Source organism: Nesoenas mayeri (assembly GCF_963082525.1).
Source record: "Nesoenas mayeri genome assembly, chromosome: 15".
Taxonomy (NCBI): domain Eukaryota; kingdom Metazoa; phylum Chordata; class Aves; order Columbiformes; family Columbidae; genus Nesoenas; species Nesoenas mayeri.
Window position 1 is genome coordinate 13,499,359 of NC_137559.1, and position 12,726 is coordinate 13,512,084.

A 12,726-nucleotide genomic window follows, 5' to 3' on the forward strand; every position below is an offset into this window, starting at 1 on the left:
TGGACATTTCAGTAGTCCTGCTATATTTATGGAGTCTACTCAACAAATCTAAGTTTTTACTCGGGGGTAAATAAGCCATTCTGGGGGCTTTGCCAGGCATCTTCTCTCCCTCTCTTGTCTCTGTACACCATGAATAATGCATCTTCACAGAGCACAAACCAGCAGCATTAGCTCCTTGTTTTCTTTTGTATATTTTTAGGAGCTCTTGCTCTCAGCTCCCATTTACAGCAAAGCCAGTGGAGATGCGGCGCTCGCAGCCAAGTGGGCTCTAAGCCCAGCTCAGCTCTGCACTGGAGAAGGGGCCCTGGTCCCACAGGCAAGAACCTGGGGTTCCCAAAAATAGCATATCTGTGCTGATGGGAACGCGAGGTTAGCTGTGGAGAGACAGCACTGGAATCTGAAATGTAGGACACTGGCCAGGGATGAAGTTTGTTCTTATTTAAAACTACTGAAGTCAAGAGAGAAACTGAAATCACAGTCTGTTTGAGAATAGGTTAAGAGCTGAGCCAAGTCTCCTGCAAGACAAAGAGGTTGGAAATATATGCCAGGATCTCAAGCAGATCTATAAACACTTCTCTACAGGAAAAGGAATAGGAGGAGGAAAGGGAAAAGGGATTATTTGAATTCCTTTTTCTAAATATTCTCTCCAAGGAAGAGAATGCATCTAAAAAAGCGAAAAAGTCATATAACAGTTATTGAAACAATATGGAGAGGTTGTCCTTTCCTCCTTCCTTTTCTCCATCCTTTTCATACCTAGGCTCATTTTAAACCGTCATCTGCCTTGTTAAGGCTCATGCATTGGCAGCTTCTCTCTGCTCAGTGACAGGTGACACTTGTGAATGTCCCTTTTTTGCCTTCATTCAGAAAACACGTATGGACATCACTCATGAAACACCCATAAGCACAGTGATACAACCAACAAATACTCCACATGGTAAAAGTAACCGTAATTTCAACTCAAGAATGAAGAATTTGGTTTTTTTCCATTTCTTTCATGAGAAGCCCCTACGTTTTGCAGAAGGATGGGGCAGAGCACACAGACAAGTCTGAAACCCCCCCAGCTTCCATGAAATGTGCAGCAAATCCCCTCTTCATTCCCTGGGGCAGAGAAGGTGACACTGGCTGAGCTGTGGCAGTGGGGACAGAGAGAAATCAGGTACCTGCCTCAGGCTGGGGGGCAGCTCCTGTGCCAGGAGGTCCCCAAAAATGCAGGGCAAGTGACATCTCGTGGCTCAGAGCTGCCCCAGCTCAGCACATGCAAACCTTTCCTTCTGGCTTCCACAATGTGATATCTCCCCACTCACCTCTGAGTCCCTTCCAGGTTTAACCCTAACAGACCAGGGATATTTTGATTTTGCCTTTTCTTTATGAGCAGTGCTGTTATGAAATTATTTCTCGGACTATCTTCACTTTTTACAGTATTTTTCTTCACTATATTTTTCTTTGTTTTTTTCATGCAAGAAAACAAATAGCTGATCCATTGGGGTTTTAAGTGCTCAGAATTGGCTTTACTTTGTTAATGTTGGTACAATTAGAGATGCTTTAAAGCCTACTGCTTCTGAAAAATCTCACTGTGCTATATAAGTGACCCAAGCCTTACTCTCTGCTCTTAGAAAAGCAATTTCTGAAAAGCATAAAACAGCTGGGCTTTGGCAAAGAAGGAATTTTCTTATTATTTATGTTACAATGATGAGACACAGGATACAGGCAGGTTAGCTCTTTGTTTGCAATCAGAGATGATAACACGGAGTTGTATCCTGTCATACTGCCTTTGCTTTGCTGTGAATATCATATAAACCCACATAGTGATTAATAGACTATGAATGCAAGGGTTTAGCTAGTGATTATACACATTATTTGTGTAGCATACTTCAACCCATATTTGTCTGTCTTGCTTTTAGTATTTACTTCAAGGAGAGATGATGGGTAATTAGTCTCATAGAACTTCTCTGTCTGAGCAGATTCAATTACAATGAATCAAAAATACTGAATTCAGCTCTGAGTATTTGAAGAATTTTCAAAGCAAAAGTAGAACATCTCTTTTAAGAACGAGTCAGTCTTTGTTATGGACTAATACATATCTTCTGAGCTCTGCTTATCAGAGTTTCAACCCTGTTTTTCTCTGTCCAAATGATACAACAGCAGAAAGTTTCGAGAACATGGCACAGAAAGCAGGGTTGAAGCATCAAGGGTTGCACCATTCATGTTATTAGCTGTGCCCTATACTATGCTGTTATGAAGGATTTTTTCTGAAACTCCAGCAGTGTTTTGTGAATCCCATCTTCGAGTGAGAGGGCACAGACACCTCTGAAGGAGGAAAAGATCTCTACAAGTACCTGAAAGGATGTTGGAGCATGAAGGGGGTTGGTCTCTTCTCCCAAGTGACAAGCAATAGGACAAGAAGAAATGGCCTCAAGTTGTGCCAGGGGAGGTTTAAATTGGATATGAGCAAAAATTTATTCCCAGAAAGGGCTGTCGGGCATTGGAACAGGCTGCTCAGGGCAGTGGTGGAGTCACCATCCCTGGCAGCACTGCAGGCAACACAAAGCCATCAGTTCACTGCTTCTCTCCCTGTCAGCCTGCACCAGGATGCCATGGTCACCTCGCTGCTGCCCATGCCTGCTGCCTGTGGTCCCTTTCCATGCTGGATCCCTCAGCCCGGTAAGTTTTACCTTTCTGACAAGCCAAGGGTTGTGCTGGACGACAGCACACCCTCCACTCCGCCACAGAACTGATGTCAGACCTGGTTAGCAAGGAGCTGATTTCAAGGAAAGAAAATAACATGGCACAAATATTTCCTTCTGCTGGAGATAGCGCATGATGCTTTTATACCTGAAAAACTTCAATTGCATAAATTCTGCTCTGTGGAATATGCTGTTTTATTAGCTTTGTGCAAGACTTGGAGTAAGTCATCAGAGGGAGGGTGATGGCATTTTAACCTGCAAATGGGTGTAGCTGCTGCCATTTCTGAGAGGGAGACGTGCAGCACATCTGATTGCAGCCGCCTTAGAAAAAGGGGCATCTGCATGAATGTGATAATTTTCTCTTTTCAAGAGAAAAGAGAGGAAAAAACGCAAGCTGTGAGTAGAATGACTGGTATTACCTGAGCTCTGCATTCATGGCTCAGTTCCTACTCTGTGCATAGTACTCTGTTTCCCAGAGGTGGAGCTGTTAGGAAAATAGAACACTCTAAAGAATGAAGTCCAGATAGATTTAATTTCTGTTTTGAATGAAAATTTGTGCTTTATGCAAAGGAGTGTGGATTTGAGTGCTTTCATAAGCAATGGGAATGCCTCCTCCCTTTCTTGTCCTCCATAGGTAGACAAAATGACAGATAGACAGACAGACAGATAGACATACAGATGATTATCAACACTTCTTTGCCACATGGAATGTAAATTATTCCTTCTGGGAAGCTGGAAGGTGTGGGATGGCAGTTCTGTAGGACAGTCATACACCGTTACCAAACGCCTGTTGCCAAAACTCTCCTGCAGCCGCCACTGACATCTAGGCAGCTCTTGCTGTGAGATGGGGTTAAATGATCTTAGGGGGACTGTGTTCTCATTGGCACACCTGGAAATACTGTGGTATCTCAAAGTCACCATGACTTCTGTATCATGCTACTCATCAGTCATATTCATTCACTGGTCTTTCCCCAACAGTCTTATGAGAAGGGTTTTTCACCACAGTTCCAAAATAGCATGAGTTCTTCCCTTAGAGTGCAGGTACCTTCTTTAGAAACACACTTTTGCAGGGCACATGGGATGTGGGAGCAGGAAACAGACTATTTTTCCGCTGCCCATACAACACTTCTTCTGCTCCTTGATCAGGGACGGTTTTGCTTCATTGGCATTTTTTTGTTTAAAAGTGGGTTATTCAGAGGAGAGTTGATGTAGGTGCACTGGTGCATCTGTGTTTCACTAGTACAAACTAGCAGATGCTACTAAATCCCACAAGAAGGCAGGGGCAGTGTGATAAATTCAGACTGGAAAACATCCTTGTTGAACAACCATTAGAAAAAAATGTAAGTGGTGTTCAGGCTTGAAGTTAAAGGAAGTTTTCTAATCTTATTGTCCTTTTAGACAGGTTTTTATAATATCAGTCAAGACTACAGGAAAGTTATGAGCTGTGGTTTGTTTGGTTTTGGGGTGGGTTTTTTTGTTTGGTTTGGGGTTTGTGGGGTTTTGTTGGTTGGTTGGGGTTTTTTTTTAAGAAGGAATAAGTGGATTCTCAGAGATTTCGTGCCTGATTGGGTTATAAACTTTCAGAAGTTGAGTTTCTCCATTAAGGCCGATAGAAAGATGTCATCAAGAGCAAAGGTACTGGATTTCTGTAACTAGCAAGCCTGTTCCAGAAGATAAGGATAAGCTTATTTCATAAACATTTACCCTAGAAGAAGGTGCAGTAGAGTGAAGTCCTGAAATGATAAGGGACCACTGATTTTATGCATGCCTGTCATCAAAATTGAAAATAGTTTTTGGGTCTTGTTGTTCAAAAAAGCATTTGATGCTCACAAATATCAGGGTTATCCGGCTTTTTTTTAAAAATCTCCTGTACCCAAGAGGGGATTTATTTTTCTGCTCATTATAACACTGACACAAAAGATACCATGAGAGTAAAAGTCCTATTTTCAGGAGCAAGTAAATAAAAATGGACCTTATGGAGTTTGCTATGAGCAGGATAAAGTTGATGCTCAGAGGAGGGGTGGGAAGTGAAGCTTGCAGCTAGGTGAGAGCCTTCCTTCAGAGGGAGGAGAAGGCAAACAGGACAAAGAGAAAAATCCACACTTTAGGTGCAGGCAGGTGAGGTGCATAGATTAAGCTTTTTGGCCTCAGATAAATTCAGAGCTTTGTACTTGCCATACAACCCACTGCAGTAAGGGACTGGCATCTTGTTGAAACTTTTTCTTCTGAAAAGTCCAAGACTCCTTCTTTTTCCCTCTTGGGACTTCAAATGTTTTCAAACCTTGAAAATCATATGATTAAGTCTTAACACAAGAGCACAGGCACAGTGACGGTATTTCCCTTTTGCCTAATTTTTTTTTATTAAAAAAAAAAATCTCTGCTAAGCTGTAGATTTTAAGTGCGGTCTGTCCTCATTGCTCCAGCATTTGTAGCCCTCCTTGCACTATGCTGGCCACTCAACTTCGCTGTTACTCAGTCACAGGCAGTCTCAGAGCTAAATCATTATGGTGAAAAGAAGTATTTCTGATTACCTGGTTTTAGTAGGGTTTTTCTGTGATTCTTTAATATTAAAAAACAAACCAAACCAAACCAAAAAACACCAAAAAAAAAAAAAAGAGAAACATCCAGTTTATCTTCTCTACAATATTCATTTATGTCACTTCTCATCTTTTTCCAATAAACATTCTATTTGCAGGTGTTCCCTCTGAAGCTCAGATTTGTATTGTGCCTCTTGGAAGGAGGAAGGTAAAGAGGGCCAGTGGTTCCTATCCAGATGGGTCACTACATTTATTTACTCTGTTTGCCATCTAACATTTTGCATGGGGTTTTTTGACATGCCAGAGCAAAGCCCTCCAATGATCAAGAAAAACCTTGCTGGGGAAGAATGCTAATACTGCTCTGCCCTTGATAGGATGGTGACTGGCAGGATATAAATACCCCTGACAGAATGACAGAAATCGCTCTTCTATATTTACCAGGAGCCCTGGGCCAACACACGCAGTGGTGGGAACCCATCTGCTCTGTTGCAGACACTTTATCAAAACGCTACTATTTCACAGCTGAGACTTTTGTAATGTATTTTTTTTTAGCTTGGCATGTGCAGTGAGCAGGAGTGCCTTTAACAGCAGGATGACAAACCCAAAATAAATCAGAAAGGTGAATTGCAAATTCAAAGGTCTAGTGATACATCTGGTGAATCATCTAAAGAAATGAATTAATTTAGGTATCACTTGACTGCTTGGATTTCCTACTACAAGCCTGACATCATTAGCTTTGTGTTAATGACTCCTCTCTTCTAGTACATGCAGTGAGCCCTGGTGAGGAGAGGAGCAGGAGACACCGGCAGCTCGAGATTTGGGGGGCTTGGGGCTCTCGCTGGGGCACGGAGAGGGTTTTGACCAGACATGGGGCAGCTGCAGAAGGCAGGGTGCAGACCGGGCTCCCCTGGGTGCGGCTGGCCAGGGGTGCCGGCTGTCAGAGGGCTCTGCCCGGCTGCCGTGTCTCATCACTGCATTTCAGATTATTTTTATAATTTTTATTGACCAGAAGTTATTACACACTATACGGCTGAGCAGCTGCCTTTTCCGGCCTTTTGGCTTTATTTCCCATTACATGTTTTCATTTTTCTTTTGGATATTTTCTCACAAAAGCATTTCTTTCCCGTTCCTTGAAGTTCAGAATTGACCACCAGAGCAATGGCTGATCCCATATTTCCCTGAAATCAGGGAAGGCCTGAATTCACACTAACCTACCTTGCACCTAAGTTTGAAATACAGGTCAAACGTCAGAGTTTATTTCTGTCTAAAACTTTACCTAACGGCAGTGTCTATGTTTGTATCTAGGTTGATGAGAAAATGCACTTACCTTTCATTTTCAAACCCAACTTCTCACACTTCCCATTGTTCCAGACACTTTTGCCTACCAACAAACACCTCAATGCAGAAAGGCCCTAAATACTTACCTGACTTCAAGTATATATATGAATTCACTGGTGTCTTTAAAAGAATTTAAGTTTATCTCTATTAACAGATCAGGGCATTGATCTCTATTTTGCAAAACATGTTAAACACAAAGGCACCAACGTTTTAAACCCTGTGTAGCTGTGTGAGAGTCTGGAAGTGGGTTTTCTGCAGAGTATCAGGAGGGACCAAGAGCAGAAATTAAACCTCTTTTGTCCTTTCCATAAAGACAATAGTATCTGCACCCTCCAAATCCTATTTAGATTATTATTATTATTGTCTAATCTCATTAGATTAAAAAAAGAAAAGAAAAAAGAAGGCATAAACAGATTGTAAAAAGACAGCTGCATTAAAAGCCTGTTTCCCCAAAGATAGTCTATGAAATATGTTGGTGTGAATTTATAATGTCTGAGAGGTCTCAGCTGAATTAAAGGCTGAAAAGAGGACTATAGCAAAATATAATTTCAGAATTCAAGTTATCCAAACGAGGCAATTCAAGGTTTAAGTGGTACTTGATGTTCTTAACATTTTCCATAGGAACTTTCGAAAACACAAAGGTGAAATAATCACTGTTGCAGAACAACAGATTTCTCTCAGGGAAACTGTTTCATTCAGTGAAAACTTCAAGTCTGTCTGAGTATTTTTGTACTGCTGTGGTTTTTCTTCCCCTTTGGAATACTGCAAACTAAAGTACTTCTGGATGAGTCTGTAAGCAATAGCAATTTCATGATTTTTTTTTTAATATTCCCAATAATAATTTATTTTAAAAATGAAAAATGTAATGAGCATGTAATGACCATAGATTAATATTAACTTTAAAACTTAAAGAAAATACAACCTTTATCAATGAGGTGTTATCACTATGGCATATTCGTATCCTTCCTGGAAATTAATTTACTGTAATCAGCTGGGTTTGAGTTTGACTGAATAAGCCAGAAAATTCTTTGTTTGTCCCAAAATTAATATTTCTACAAAGAGCACGTGCAGAAATTATGCAACAATATCTCATTTGCAATTTGGTTGTCCAGTATGTGTGAAGCCTTTGATGGGAAAATGGGGTGGAGGTAGAAGGAAAGTCTAACTTAACTAGTTTTCCTATCTGTCTCTGCTCAACTTGTGCAGCCAAGCGAAACCAAAGATTCAGTGTATAAACTGTGATGTGTTTTTAAAACAACTAGTAACTCAGAAGAGCAGTCCTGTTCCAGGGTATAAGTGTCTGATTTTAATTAGCTGACACAAACTTTTCCCCCAATTCATCACACTCAGGTTCCACATGCCCTCATCGTTCACCGCGTTTCTTAAAGATGAGCATGATTACCCCTGATGAGATGTTTCATTTATCTCTCAGGACGGTCCCTGAGCCAGCCCGCAGCAGGAGGCAGCACACCCTGTGTGCTTCTACAACCACAGATCTAGAGCATGAGGGCATCGCTGTCATCGAGTTAAAGTAATTTTTGTCCTTGGGAAAATTTCTCCTTGCTAAATGTAAAAAGGGGGAGACTTCTGAGCCTCAGCCCACCCACCTTCCTGAGTGAAGCTGAAGCAATGGTGATGGAGCAACACCCAGGGCAGCAGCGTCTTTCCTGGTGACTGACAGGGATGGAGCTGCGAGTCCTCTGAGCACATGAGAGCAGATCCCTGACCTTGGATTTTTTTAAATTAATTTTTTTTTTTTTTGTCAGGAGACTAAGCATGATTTCCTTCATGGTCACTACTGAGCACTACATAAGTCCCTATCCACACTGTGATTAATGGCTCTTTTGTACAAAAGGAAGGTGTTAGATAATGCTTTTAATCAATGTCAAACTTCATCACTTTCCCACTTTTTTTCTCCTGTCTTCTGTGAAGTTTCTTCACAGCAAAACTAATGAAAGCTACCACTACATGTTGGACAGACTTCTGATGAACGTCAGATGCTGCATATCATACCTTTAGCCCACCCTTCCCATGTAGCTATTCAAAACTGAGTAGCACAACTCTGTGATTCTCTGTAAAAGTGTGAAGAATCGGGTTCTGCCTGTTTCTGTGCCTTGGCTGGGGAGAACCTATAAACCAGAAAGTCAATAGTGGTCTAATGGTATAGGCAATGAAGGTCGTCTTTTTCCACAGCTGACCGCAGTAACTTGCTTTCTGGCTCACACAGCATTTGATGTCTCCTTTGGCTTGGATCTTCACTCACTCATATGTGGGAATAGCCTCTGGATGAAGTTAGGTTTCGTAAACTATAAAAATGTAAGAAACCGAAGTAGTCACAGGGCTGAGTTTGCACAGACGGGCTTATTCCCCCATGTCTCAAGGTCAGTGAGAAGCAGCCTTAGATGCAGCCGTGGGTTGGGTCCTGCCGTGCCAGGCTGGGAGACACCCCCAGTGCTCCCGGACACCCCGCCAGTGGCCACCCAGGGAGGGCACAGCCTGGCGTGCGATGCCGCCACAGATCAGGCATCAGACCTGCACCCTCCAGCACAGCCAGGCGTGGATTTATCCTGCCTGACTTCAGACCCCTTGCTGGGATGTCAAAATCACCCTCTGTTCCCTACAGCAGGGAGAGATGTGTCTGCAGCAAGCAGCTCAAAGCTATTTATTTTGCTGTTATTTCCACTGATGTGGACAACACGAGGATGTCAAGGACAGACGGGGATCGGGAGGGCTGCTGGGGCACTGACATGGATGTGGACCTTTGATCTGAAGCCCCTCTGGCTTTCAACCCTCATTTGGCTCCTCAAAGGCAGAGGATGGGGCCATTATTCCCTTCACCTTTTACTCAACATCCAGTGCCCTACTCAGAGCAGCCAAGGATGATGCTGCCGTTGGGGAGTTGGACTAGATGACCTTTGAAGGTCCCTTCCAACCCAGACTATTCTATAGTTCTATGAATCTGGAGCTGGGCTGGTCCTTCTACCTAGCCAGGTGATGGGAAGACAAGCTCTGGCTGTCACTAACAAATAACTGGCAATTAGCTATTTAGTTTTTCAGTGGAAGGCAGTGTAAAAAGGTCCCCACTTTTTGGCAGTTTTGTTATGAAATGACCAACTCCAGTTTTAATTTTTGCATTGGCCACCTTTGGCCTTGTGAGTGTTTTCAGGGGGGGAGCCAGAAAACCATAACTCTGTTATGTGCCACACACTGAACTTATGCCTTTCTAAATAAGTCTTTTTTGTTTAAATTGCAGTGGCTGAATGTTTGCAGGTTCTTATGAAACCTCTCAGTTGTTCTTTTAAACATAGATAAAGACATGATTTCTATCACTAAGAAAATATTTCCTAATCCCCAAATTTGTGACTGAAGTTTCCCATCCTTATGCAATTCTTCTTTTTCAAAAGCATGTCTGATTTACCGAAAGCTGAAAGCCACTCTTAAACTCCTAAAAATTTGTAGTAACTCTAATTGCATTTTAATATTTTATATGTTTTATAATTGCAGAAAAAGTATTGACAGCAATGCTGAACCTGATTTAACACTGCCATCCTTTACAATACATGAACTGCCCTACAAGAGCATTTGTATGATGATGATAGTTGTAATTACCCGTGATCCGAGATGGACTGTAGTGACATGTTTTATTCAAAAGACATGAATCATTAGTGCCTTCGCAACAGGCTGTAGAGAATGGGAATATTTATTAACTGTAAAAGACTAATGTGTGCTCTCACAGGCTTTCATTGGTGCCAGCTCAGGTCAAATCTGTGTATGAACTGTAAGGAGACACAGCCAGTCAGGGAAAAATATAAAGAAAGATACAATAAAGCCTGAAACATTGTGTCAATAAACCATGCACACTTTAAATTTAGCCCCATTGCCTTGGAGCTCCTTAACCATGTTCACCACGTACTGTGTGTGTACATAGATATATACATATGCTGAATACAAATGTCCTGAGCACTTTCTGCAGTCAGTTTTTAACCTTCACATGTCCCCAACTAGTTAACAAAGATATTTGATATTCCAGCACTGATGGTTGATGTTTTCTGGCTGGACACATTGGATGAGGAGGGTTATTTCTATTCCCTGGCTGATGTGTGCAGTGACTGGTGTCCAGATTAACACAGAACCATTCACAGTTTTTCCAGTGTGAGAATTTTGTCCATAATACCCTGAGATCTCTTATCTTATTAAAGACTATTTTGTGAGATTGAAAGACAGTATTTTTCCTGTATGACTGGGGTGGATGAAGTGCACTTGCATCCATGAGCCTATTAGTATCATACTGAAGAGCTCTTTGTGCTGCCAGTGACAGAAACGCTGTGGAAATACCTCATGATATTAAACCCCAGAGTTATTCAAGCACTGTGATTTTTTTTTCCTTGAAAATTTCATTGTGTTAAGGTGGTACCAGTAAAACTGTAATATTTCAAAGACTCTGCAAATGGCTTGAAAGAAAGTTAAGGGAAAATATTTAGGCCATGCTTTGTCACTTCTCATGGAGATCTGAGAACAAGGCAATGCTGAAGTACAGGATGGCAACCTGCTTCTGGCAGCCAAAATTAAATGGCCATCCAGGCGTTTTCAGCAAACATTTTTAGCAAGAAGGCACGTATGTGCCTGGAAACAACTTGTCCCCAGGCAGCCACATAGCATCCTATGGCACCAGTACGGGATCAGTCCAGGGATAGCACAAAGGATCTCCCCCCAGGAACTGCTGACCCCAGCTGGTGCCTGGCGTTACCTTCTACCATTTTGAACTCAGCAGCTGACAAGGGCGGCATGTGGGAATTTTTGCCTTCAGTTCAATGTGGTTCAGGTCAGGGGTAAGAAAAAGTTGACAACCTGTGAGCTTTGCTGGGTGGCTGAGTGTACCCCAATGCACCGTCTCAGGCACCTTTGGCAACAGAAGGACAGAATTAGCCTGGAAAACACCTCTCTGTTCACTTCAAACAGCTCCCAGCTGTTCAGTGTCCCTCAGCATACAGAGACGTGGTTCACTGTGCCGGGGTCAGGTTGTGCTGACCATCATGCCCTTTGTGGTGCCTGTAGTGGAGAGGACGAGTCATCCCATGTCACCCAAACCCACTTGTGCCACGGACAGGAGCTGTAAGCCAGTTGAAATGGACTCTGGAGGCTGCAGTCAGCTGGAAGGAGGAAAACCTGGTGGCCTGGTTGCACTCAGCAACAACAACCATAAATGTATGATGGCCTTGAAGGCTGGAGTGAAACAACACCAAACTTGAAGCACAGGGGCATCCCTGATAATCTCATTCCAGAACTTCTGTGCAATTCCATGGGACCTAAATCGTAATCCATTTGGCTTTCACTCTGTGTTTGTAGCCAATAAAAGCGGGTGCTGATCTTGTAAGTGGGCTGGGGGTTGCAAGAGACCCCACACACAGGCAGCTGGAAGCACCTGTCCTCTCCCCACTTCGACTGCAGTCCCAGTAGTGTCTGTATGCACTGGGCAACTCTCTGTACGGGCTTTGCATTGCAAAAGAAGAGGAGGTTCATGGGGTGTCTTTGAAGACAGGATCAAAGCAGCGAGGAGCCATATGCTCTTTTTGATTCCTTAATGGTCATTTTTCGTGCAGTTCCCCTCCTGCCTGGCTGTCACACCACAGAGCACACACACTGCAAATTTCAGGCTTCAAAGCCCTCTCACTCCTCTTTGGCAATCCATTTTGTTTTTCTCCCACTGAACTGTTCCTCCTGGAAATGGAGAGGCCATTACAGCTGCTCACTAGAGTCATCCTCACATCCAACACTCCTGTCCATCCAGGGTACAGGCAGGGGTGGGATGGGGGGACAGAGGGGATGCCTGCATGGTCCAGCCTCATATCAACTCTTCCCATCCTGAGGTTTTGGAGGGCACAAACAGTCTTTCTTGACTTAAGGCTTGCCTGGGTTTTGGGGCTGATCACTAATGTACTCTTTGATAGAGCTATTTTGATGTACTGATAACTTGTCTGTTGATTCAAAGGCTTTGTGATGGCCCAGAGGGCCACAGGTACACTATTTTGCTGAAAAATAAATTCCTAATCAGTCCTTTTCATTAAGAAGAACTACACATCACCTTTAGAAAAATTGTACACAAAGCTGACATATTCTGTGTTGGTTACAACCAACTCTTTGGTAGCTGTGGTAGGTGGGAAGTGATG